This window comes from Carassius gibelio, chromosome B5 (genome assembly GCF_023724105.1).
Source record: "Carassius gibelio isolate Cgi1373 ecotype wild population from Czech Republic chromosome B5, carGib1.2-hapl.c, whole genome shotgun sequence".
NCBI classification, from domain to species: domain Eukaryota; kingdom Metazoa; phylum Chordata; class Actinopteri; order Cypriniformes; family Cyprinidae; genus Carassius; species Carassius gibelio.
Genome location: NC_068400.1, coordinates 19,329,750 through 19,341,126, shown reverse-complemented (window position 1 = coordinate 19,341,126; position 11,377 = coordinate 19,329,750). Strand labels below are relative to the sequence as shown.

At 45.3% G+C, this 11,377-nt stretch overlaps 1 pseudogene; it reads left to right on the top strand.

Moving 5' to 3' along the window:
• The first annotated feature begins 1,756 nt into the window (after positions 1 to 1,756).
• Positions 1,757 to 3,256, top strand: LOC127958172 (uncharacterized; annotated as a pseudogene).
• Positions 3,257 to 11,377: the final 8,121 nt, after the last annotated feature.

Genomic DNA, 11,377 nt, shown 5'->3' with positions numbered 1-11,377 from the left:
ACTGAAGACTAAAAGAAAGTTTGTTAACCTCTTTGATATGTTGCCATAGTGATGAGTCGTTCATGAACTGTTGTTGTGTCTGTCATGTGAAATATAATCAAAACATAGAACAGACGATCTGACGGGTCTGGGACGATCTGACGGGATCAAATACAACCCGATACAAAAAAAAAAAAAAAAAAAACAGACCAGGCCTCTATTTGAGACCGGCCTTTATTTACCCAAACCTGTCGTCACACCAGGCGTTTAAAAGAGACAGGCGTCTATTTGGGACTCGGCTATTATTTGAAGTTTTACGGTATGTGTAACCCACACATTTGACTATCATATTATAATCACTTATCGTGTATGTTTTTTTTTTTTTTTATAACTATGGCATAGCTTAACAATCCATAATTGTGTTTGGTATGTGTGTGATCGAATCTTCTTGCTTGAATTAGTACAGACAATAATTTATCTGTCCCATGTATCATATTCGTGTTATAGGAATCATGTCCAAAATTAGACCCTGCCAGAGCAGGAAAATTCGGACCACATGCTTGGTAAGATAAACATATGATTTATGATACCCCCCGAGCCAAGACAATATCTGATTGGTCAAGACAACATTTGAGGTGTGGCCAACAGGCAAGTTTAAATACCTTTGGACACCATAAAATCTGGCTTTTAGTTCTAGCCTTGCTTGTGCTATCAGTCATGCCTGCTCTCTGCTTTTAGTTCTAGCCTTGCTTGTGCTATCAGTCATGCCTGCTCTCTGCTTTTAGTTCTAGCCTTGCTTGTGCTATCAGTCATGCCTGCTCTCTGCTTTTAGTCTCTGGCTTTTTAGTCTCTGCTATTAGTCATGCCTGCTCTTAGCTTTTAGCTTGTAGCTTTGCTACCTAGCTTTAGCTTTTAGCTTCTAGCCATGCTGTTTAATCATCACTGTTCTTTGAGCGCAGTTCCAGCATGCTTCGGCCTGCACACCTGCTGCTACTTAGCCACGATGAGAAGGAACACAACCTAGTCTCGTCAAACTTTATTTATTTTCTTTTCCGTTTGAGTGTTTCGTGTTCTGAGTTAAGTTTTGTAACTTCGAGTCTCCGTCGCCTGACCTCGGGTGCCCGTTCAACTTCAACCAGCGCACACGACTCTGCACCTTCAGCCAACGCCCAACAACCACGGGCTTCCCAAGACGTCACTTCAGCCACTACTGAACTTCCAGCCAATCAGCGACACCGGGATACCCCTTTCAACGGGAGTCCCTTTCACAGGAAACGAAGGCAATGTATCCCCAGATATTTGTTGTGCTGGTGTATCTAATATAATTTTAACCCCATTGAGGAACTCAATGCGAGGGCTAATTACGTGATTGATGGTTGTTCATGTCTATGCAATTTAACGTATTGCTGTAAACTTGGGATTCCATATTTTCATTCTCTTAAACTCATGTTTTCCTAACTTTCGATCTTCCTGCAACTTGTGTGAATATGTGAGTGCGTGCGTTTATGTGTTAGATTAGTTTATATGTCTTAGATTTATCTAATAAAGCCTTATTCATATTGAAAAGAGAAGTGTCTTTTGTTTTGTGCTTACAAGTTAATGTCTTAAACTGCCGATCTTGTAACTGTGCTAATTGATAGTGTTTCACTATAGTTTGGATATTAGTATCCAGCGCAGATTTGATGTTAAATGGCTCGTTCTGTCTAAGTGACCAGCCGTGAAACAGTGATTCTGTTCAAATTCCCTTTAAAATCTTAAATGATTCCCTTTGAGCTAAATTGACCTGTTTCCGTTACACTACGCTGATCTCTCCAACAAGCTACAATATGCGGAACAGCTCCTGGAAAAGGCCAAGGCCGACTTCAGAGACAAGAACGGCAGAATTAAAGCCCTTGAAACTCACCTGGATGAGTCAAGAAAGGAGATCAGCCACCTAACAAGACAGCTGGACTACATCAAAGAGGAGTCAGTCAGCTTCAGAGAGGAACTCAGACATGCCTACGCGCAGTGTTCTGAACCTCCAAAGACACAATGGGCACCAGTCTCACCTCTGCCAAGCAGGCCTGGGTCCCCTGTTCCTAGACTGACACGTGATAAAAAGGGGGAGGGGGCAGTGCCGAAACACTCACCAGCTCCCTCTGAAGAACTTTATGTAACGTCAAAGCTGAAAGAAATGGCTCCAGCCAGCCATAGATCATCACATGGCTTGGACCTCAAGGACCTCGACAAACTCGCCAGGAACATTGGCAAGTTTACCCCAAATGGGCCAGGCAGTCAGGAGATCAAAGGATATCTGCAAGATGTTGACTTTCATCTGGAAATGAGACCCAGTGTCACCAACAAAGATAGACTTTATTTGATCCGAGCAACATCCAGCTCAGAGGTTCGCAGTTTCCTGGAACGCCAGCCGGCCCACATAAAGACATAAATGCTCCGAGAAGCCCTCATCAAAGAATTTGCTGATCCTGAGTCGGAACAAGGACTAGTGGCTGCCCTGGAGACGAAAGAAGGTCGTCAGGAGCCATCCCAATTGTTTTACAGCCGACTCAGACAAGCCTACTTTGGGACTCACAATGAACAGAATATGGAGGAGGATGAAAATTTTAAAACCCTCTTGCTGAGGGATCTTCACCCCGGGGTAAGCCACCATCTTGGCGTCCTTGCATGTCCACGCACAATGAGTGCACAACAACTGCGAGACTTGGCACATAAGGCCTACGCTAAACAGAAGATGACTTCAGAAAAGAGCAGCAAAACCACGGCAGTTCTCGACTTCAACACTCAGAGTCAGGGGCTGGCCCTAGAGGGCACCCAACGTCAAGATCATGCCAAGCCAACACCCAAAGAGTGGAATGCATCCTCCTCCAACAGAGAACGGGACTCCCACACCGGTACACAACCTAAACAAAGGAACAACTGCTGGGGTGGATGTCACTGGGAAAACTCATGGGACCAAGACCTCATGAGAGACATAGGAAAAGATCGTGGAACCAGCCAAGCTCATTTGGAAACTCAAGAGAAAAAAAACTCATGGGAATTCAATGGAAACTCCAAGGGAAAACGACAAACACACCCTGGAGCAACCAGTCCAAGGAATCGACGAAAAAACTAACAAAGATCCCTAGCTGACCGAGCTCAACCTGAATCCACACAAGAACAAAAGACTTCACCGTGCTTTGACTCCCAAGAGCTGATGAAGATGATGATGAAAGAGTTCTTCCAACGAAAGGAGGAAGACCGAAAGTGGGAAAAGAAAGAGAAACCAGATACAGCCTGACTAGCGACCAGACGAGAAAACAGCGATCACCTGACCCAGTACTCCTGTGAACAGTACTCCTTCACCTCACTCTCAAAGAACTATAACTACCCTAACTTCAGATGGACAAGAAATCCTACCTGAAAACCCAGCCACAGAGTTAGTCCCTAACTCAACACCTGATTCTCCAGATCATAGCAGAGTCCAACAAACACCTGCTGACGAAACCTCACAAGTCCCTGAAAGTGCTGTCTTGGTCATCTGCCACTCCTCCGAAGAGCACCCAGGCAGTCCTGACATCTTACCTGTTTCCTCCCAAACTCCAGTCCCTCAACTCCTAGGTGACCTCATTGAGAAAGTTATAGCAAGAAAGTTTTACCTCTCCATCATCATCGAACGCCACATCAAAGATCTTGACACAGGAGCTGACATCACTCTAATGTCGTCAGAACTCCTTGAAGAAGTCCAAGAAAGAACAAAGAGGTCTAATAGCACCCTCAAACTTCAAAGGTGTGAACTGAACCTCCACGCATATTCCCACACGGGCCTAAAACTAAAACGTGTGGCCCCAATTAACCTAACTGTTCACCTAACTGTTCATTAACCAATGAATCTCGTCCACCCAGTGTACGTTTCACCACTCAACACCTATCCACTACTCATCGGGAAAGACCTGCTTAATCGCTTAGAACCTTTGATAGACTTCAAGCACCTGAAGATCTGGACTCAAGTCCGCAAGTCTCTGCCCTTCCAGTCGGTAAACCCCAACGAGTCACAGTGTCAAGCCACAGACACCGCCCCCCATTCACTGACTGACAATGCAGTCAAAGCCAAGAGCAAGCTCAACTCTGAGTAGCAAGAACCAAGACCCTTTCCTCTGCCTAAAGCTTTTCAAAACATTAAAGCAAAGACATCAGAGCCTACCACATGTCTCAAAGCACAGCCGTTTCCCTCTCAGTCCATGGTCAACAACCATGGCTACCTCAAAGATTGTCTGAGCTGTAGACCTACGCTGGAACAACAGACTATTGAGTCACTACTTCCTCATTGTCCCCAACCTACCTCATGACATCTACATAGGAGCAGACATCATGGTTCGTCTCAACGCCTGCATTGACACAGTGTACGACGACATATGGGCTTCCCCATCACACCAACTGACCACTTCAGTCAATCTCAAGAACCTTCGATCTGGCCAAACAATCCCAGATGCGTGCGCAATGATCAGTGAGCAAGAGGTCACAATACCTGCCTACAGCAAGAGTGCCAGCGTACGCCTCAACATGCGACCTGGCCAAACTCTCAACAGTAAGCTAGGTTTCTTCCAACCTTCCAGGACCTACCTAAGACTAGGACTGACCTTGGAAGCCACACCTCTCATGGAAGTATCATCTCGTGCCGTGTATGTGTTGATCAACAACTGTACGGCCAAGGACATCAACATTCCCAAAGCCAGTCACCTGGGATGGCTCATCAACCAAGCGTTCCATGACTTTGAGCTAACATTGGTCCCATACCAGCCGAACTAATGTCAGATGAATGCGACGACACCGTAACATTCACAAATCCCCACAAAGTCATTGCCATCACTTGTGTTCTGCCAGTGTCCAAAGAAAGCGTCTGTCGATCAGAACTAACAGACGACACTCATCTTGCTGTCTATGCTGTCTCAACGCAGTCTGCGACAGAATCAACTGAACGGGTGATCACTGAGGCCCAGAGTACCTCAAATGATTTGACAGAGGAACCCTACACCGGGTTCAATGCGCAAGTCCAACAAATCCTGAGTGAGGCAGATGCCCTCCACAGTGAAATGGATCGCCAAGGACTTTGAGAGGTTCTATGCAAATACAAGGACTCCTTCGCAAAGGAGTGTGGCTTGACCGATATCCACACGGTGCACATCCCAACACATCCAAATGCACCACCCACATTCGTGCGGCAGGACAAAATTCTGATAGCGTCCTACGAATCGTTCCAGGAGATCATTGACTCCATGTTGGAAAACGGGGTCATCCGGCCTTGTAACAGCACCTACTCTGCCCCAATATGGCCAGTCCTAAAGCCCAACGGCAAATGGCGGCCCACCATAGACTATCGCAAGTTGAACCAACAAGTTCCCTTATCGCAATGGCCCATGACTCAGTTGGACCAAGAGATTCCCAAAATTAAAGGCTCAACGATCCTGTCCACACTCGACATTGCTACCAGATTTTGGACAATTCCTGTCCACCCTGATGACCAACACAAACTGGCATTCACTTTTGGCAATCGACAGTACACCTTCACACGGTGCCCTTTCGGCTATGCCAACTCACCAGCTGAATTTAACATTTTCCTAAACAAAGCATGCCCTGATGCCAGAGCCAGAGGTAACCTTGTTTACGTGGATGATGTCCTTATGAAAAGCTCAAATGTGGCAGACCACCTCAAAGAAACTGACCACGTCCTGAATCAGCTGACAACAGCAGGAGCAAAAATTGCCCTACACAAAGGACAGTGGTGTAAAACTAAGGTAAATTATGTTGGCTTGCTCATCAGATGTGATGGCATCGAACCACAGTCCAGCCGTACACAAGCTATCCAAAACATAAAGACACCCACTAAAATCTCTGAGCTACGAAGCTTTCTTGGAGTGTGCAATTACTCACGACAGTTCATCGAGAACTACGTTGACATCGCAAAACCACTAACTTCCCTCCTGAAAAAGGATGAACCCTTTGCTTGGTTGGAAGCTCAGGACACAGCTATGAGCAAGCTCAAAGAACGCCTATGCTCTGCACCTTGCCTGGCCTACCCCGACCCAGAAAAGGAATTCTATCTGGAATCTGGATTCTGCAATCATTGCCTCAGCGCAGGCCTCTACCAGCTCCATGACAAAGACAAACGAGTGGTCGCTTATCCCAGCAAAACATTGCTTCCCCCAGAATGCAAATACTCAGACTGTGGGCCATTCAGCGTTTCTCCAACTACATTGGAGCGCAAAAGGTCATCATAGAAACATGTCACCAGCCAGTGACCTTCCTTAACAGCCAACGAATCAGGGATGGTGTGGTAACCAACGCACGCATAGTTACATGGCTAATGACGCTCCAAGGACGGGACGTCGAGGCAAGATATGCCCAAAACCACAAGTCATCTCTGGGCAATGGGCTGGCAGCCTGCCAAAACTGTTCAATGGACATGCCGCACAATTCAATGGAAACCAAAGAACTGTCACAACCACAGGTGACAAACTACAGGTACTTCGAGGAGAATGTGTGTGAAGGCATGCCCACAGCATATGTCGATGGCTGTTCTTACAATCAACAGGGCAACTTGAAGGCTGGAGCTGGTGTGGTCTGGCTCAACAATGACCCTTGCCCACCACAACAATTCAGACTGGGCCCTCAATCATCACAATATGCTGAAATAGCAGCCATCCTCATCACACTACAACTTGCTGCAACCCACAACATCAGAGAACTCCTCATCTGTACCGACTCCAACTATGCCCGTCTAAGCTTCACATGCCATCTAACTGGATGGAAACAGAATGGATTCAAGACAACTAACAACAAGCCAGTCAAACATCAGGAACTCTTCCAAGCATGTGATACCATTGTCACCGACCATTACATGATCGTTTATTGGAAAAAGGTCCGAGGTCACTCACGTCAACCAGGACAAGACAAAGACCTCAATGACCAAACTGATGCCCTCGCCAAAGCAGGTGCATTACATGGAGAGTCCGGGACATTTTCTGCCCTCCCACACACCCCATCAGTGGCTGCCATAACCCGCCACCAGCACGCCACTGGTGCGCAAACCCCCACCTCCTCCCAAATTGAACTCTCACCTCAATTCACTTCTGATGATCTCCTCACCCTTCAAGCATTGGATCCAATCCTACAAACCACCTCCACTCACATTTCTGACCCACTAACTCATCCCATTTCCTCCTCCGACCTATCGAATTCATCCGATCTCCGCCAACTTCACTCAAACAAGCACATGCTGCATCTCAAAGATGGCGTTCTCACATATGTCCCTGAGCCCCTAACTTCGCCAAAGCCCGTAGTTCCTCAGGGCCAAAGGGGGATGATGCTGACACATCCCACAATGCACCATGCGCTGGACACCACGGTGCCAAGGCCACCTACGAAACGATCAAGCAAGTGGCGTACTGGCCTAGCATGCAGCAAGATGTGGCGGAATATGTTAAAGGATGCCTGGTGTGTTGCCAGTTCCAACCGGCAAATCCAAACCACCGAGCACCACTATAACGGAAGGGAGTGACCTACCCATGGTCAGACCTCCAAATAGTTTGGGTAGGACCCCTACCATGGTCAACACGAGGTAACAAATATTTCCTCACTGTGGTTTGCGAATTCACAAACTGGGTAGAGTGTCTCCCAGCTCCTAACGACATAGCAGAAACAACAGCCTGCCTGTTAATGAACCATATCTTCTCAAGATTTGAACTGCCTATTTTTTTTCTTCTCTCCTTTTACTAAATCATTGTGAAAGACGTCCACATCCAAATTAAGGCAACCCAAACCAAAATTGTCAGAAAACGATGGCTTGTCAACACCTCAGTGTGTACAGCCACAGCCATCTACGATCTATTATCTCACCTAACCTAAACTTTATGGATAAATGTCCCTAAGGGCTCGATCCACCATATCAATGATCTAGCATTGTATCACCTCAACGACGATGAGTACTCAAACTAGGCTGAACTCAAAATCTCAATGTTCTACAAACCGCATTCCTTTGTTCTTGATCCATAATTGGGAGAAAAGATCAGGTAGGAAGGAACACAACTGATTAATTTGACTCCCGTGGATACAGCCTTAGAAGCTATAGCTTGTTTTCCACCCACTGGTGAGCCAATCGTTTGGTCTTTGTCTGTTGCTGACACAGCGCTTCACATCTCTACTATCGTAGGATGTATTGTGACCTTGATACTAGCCTTCCTCCTGCACAAGCGAGTGAACACTGTACAAGAGTCTCTCAGTAAATGCACGTATGGCGTCCTCAGAATTTTTCTTTTTTCAACGTGTTAAAACTGACCAGGAACCCGTATTAAAGAACCCAACCAAGCTGATTGAGATTACGCCCATACCGCTTCGAACCACTGACAGTTAGATCGATTGAAAACCCAATTATAACTAATCCTAAACAATGCACCCCTATGTCACTTGAAGTGTTCCTAACCCATCTATCCCAAGTTACCCAAGTCCAGCACCAGAATTCAGCAAGTCATGGAGATGTTGTTTGTGTCTTGTGCATGTGTGTGCCTGTTCTCTCTGTCTCTTGTTCTAGTGCCCGTCGATGTTCGCACCAGGAACATCACCACGCAAAAGGGGGACTGTAGGACCTCGGTGAACAGTCACGCTAATAACTGCAGAATCGGCTGCTTCGGCCAAAGTAACTGGAGCCTACTTCCTCCCATCTGCGATCTCGAACACAGTTAATGATTAGCTGAGGAAAACAATGCTCAAGATTGTCTGGACCCCTTTTTGGTCAGGGTAACAAATGGCTAAAGGACATTGCGACATTAAGCGAAGTGATAACGTGATCATACAACAGAGGAAAGGTCTGTTGTGAAATGCCCCCGCTCATGAGGAATCTAATAGGACATCGACATCCTGAGTCTCTAAAAAGGAGCTGAATTAATTAACTCTTTTTACAAGATACAAGGACCCTGTGTATCACAGCATCACATGATCCCAATGTATGGAAATGCCCCAGGAATTGTTAATAATTAGTGGATCTCAACACAAAGAACCAATACAGGATCACCCCATGACTTTGCTTCCTGCTTGCTTGAGAATCTTTCTACGAACTGAACTTTTCAACAAACTATCTCAAAAGGACAACTATCAAGAAATCTGAAGGTTTAACTATAGTCACAAATAATGTTTTATGCCTTTTAAATATGTTTGATGTGCTCAAGGTAATCTGTGCAACTTTCACCAATGTTTTATGTATGGTTTTTATAACTTTAACAGATAGTGCTATTAAATGTGTGTAAGATATGGAAAGTTTAGTATTGAATGAAAGCTCACGTCATTTACCTAAACTTGGAGCAAATGAAATTTCCAGATTCTGTATTGTCTGCATATTATGACACTTTATAAGGTATTAACCCAAAGATCCATCCCACATGACAATGCCACATGATGTTTAATCGAGAAACAGTACGGGGCATGTCTAAGCTCTGCAACAGCATCCCATTGGGAGAGCGCATCGTGGGATGGACCAAATCTGCTTCGATAAAACCCCAATGCTCCAGTTTAGTGTCTAGTCTAGCCTCCAAGTGCGTCATCTCTTGTCGAAGGTGATGTCGTGTATCGTGTCGCTTAAATGCGGTGCGCTGCTCTTCCATCTAGGCCATGGCTTGAACTACCTACACGCTGCTAGCGTTCTTGCCATCCAGAACTCAAAATCACTCCGTTGAAACTTTGTGGCAGCGAAACCATGCTTGCTTGCCCCTCTTCAACCCCAGCTCCTAGCCATCAGCGTGCTTGCAAGTCATAAAGAAACTTTCCGTGACAGAATCTTCAAAGCTCACGCCACGCAAACGAGAGGACTTGGAAGAAACTTTGTCCACCGTCAAGGCAAGAGCTGTTGAATCTCTCAAAATCGCCGGGCAGTCAACCAACCAATCGAGGCAAAGGGCATCCCCAGACGTCATCTACGCAACCACGAATCCCAGCCGGGATTCCCCTTTCAGCTCAACGCGAGCCAAGGAGACGAAACGGCACCTCGGCCAGTAGCACAACCACAATTAAAGGCAAACAAACCTCTATCTATTGCTGAAATGGTGCAAGGTCGTTGTTAAGTTGTAAAGATAAACTAGGGCTCTGCTTTTATTGATTCTTGATACGCCTATGAATTTGGTAGAGATTTTTGTGTATGTGTATGTATGTTTGTGGGTGTGTGTGTGTTCATTTAGTTTTAGATCCATATAATCTATAAATAAATTCTTGTTTCATTTATGAAGAAGTATTGTCTTGTGTGGTGTATTTTAAGATTAAACTTTGCCCAGATCCTGTGCTACCTAGCCTGTAGCGTATAAATTATCTTTCTGTTTATATTATCTTGTTCATGAAGTATAATTAAACATAATTTTAAGGATATACTGAATGTTAAGTTCGGTGGACGAACCGTTGATGAAGTATAAACTAAATCAATTTGGACTCAGTTCAAGTAAAGCAATTCAAATCTTTAGATTCGATTCTTCTCAAAATAAATGAGCAAATATTTCCTTACAGCCATAACCCGCCAGATATTTCAGCACTTCTTCGTAGAGTTGGGGTACTCGAACTTGGACTCGGACTCGAGTCCAATTTTGAATGAACTCGGACTTGTCACGCACTCGGGTGAATTTGTACTCGGACTTGACACGGACTTGAACATTTTGGACTCGGAAAATATTCCGAGTACAGTCGAGTCCACGTCATGTGTAACAATAAAACCAGCATAAAATTGAAATGATAAATTAATGAATGTCTCCCCTTCTGTCATTTTACTGCACCACACCGGCAGGCATAAGTCTCATGCTTGCAGACGAAACACACGCACCACTCACTGGATATCAGTGTGGATTAGTTATGGTAAGTTCGATTCTTTTCCGCGAACCGGTTCTTTCGGACGGTTTGATTCAATAAACCGGTTGGAAAAAAAAAACAGTTCACCGGATACATAATCCATTGCGATGTATTTGTTATTAAATGAACTTACGTTTCGTCAGATTGCCCTTCATTCAAGCCCTCGGTTTACCCGCACTCATTACATTAGCACAAAATCAGTTCAGAATCAATCACCAAAAGAATCAGTTCGGTTCAGACGCGCTGTGAGTCATTCGGCTTCATGCTGAATCACGAATGCGCAGTATCATCAGCTCCTCGGTTCTCGAATCGGACGCGTCCGAAAGAAACGGTTTTCGGTTCAGTTTACTGATGATCTGAAAACTGATACAACCGGTTCTTGACTCGAGAACGAGAATCGCTCAAAACCCGGGTAGGAAAATCTGACAGGGTAGGATAAAATGTCAGGACACAGGCACATGCTGCAGTTCAGTATCATCAGCTGCTCTACTCGTGTTCATGTTCTGTTTACTACAAACTCAGTTTGTGAATCTGTCATCATTAA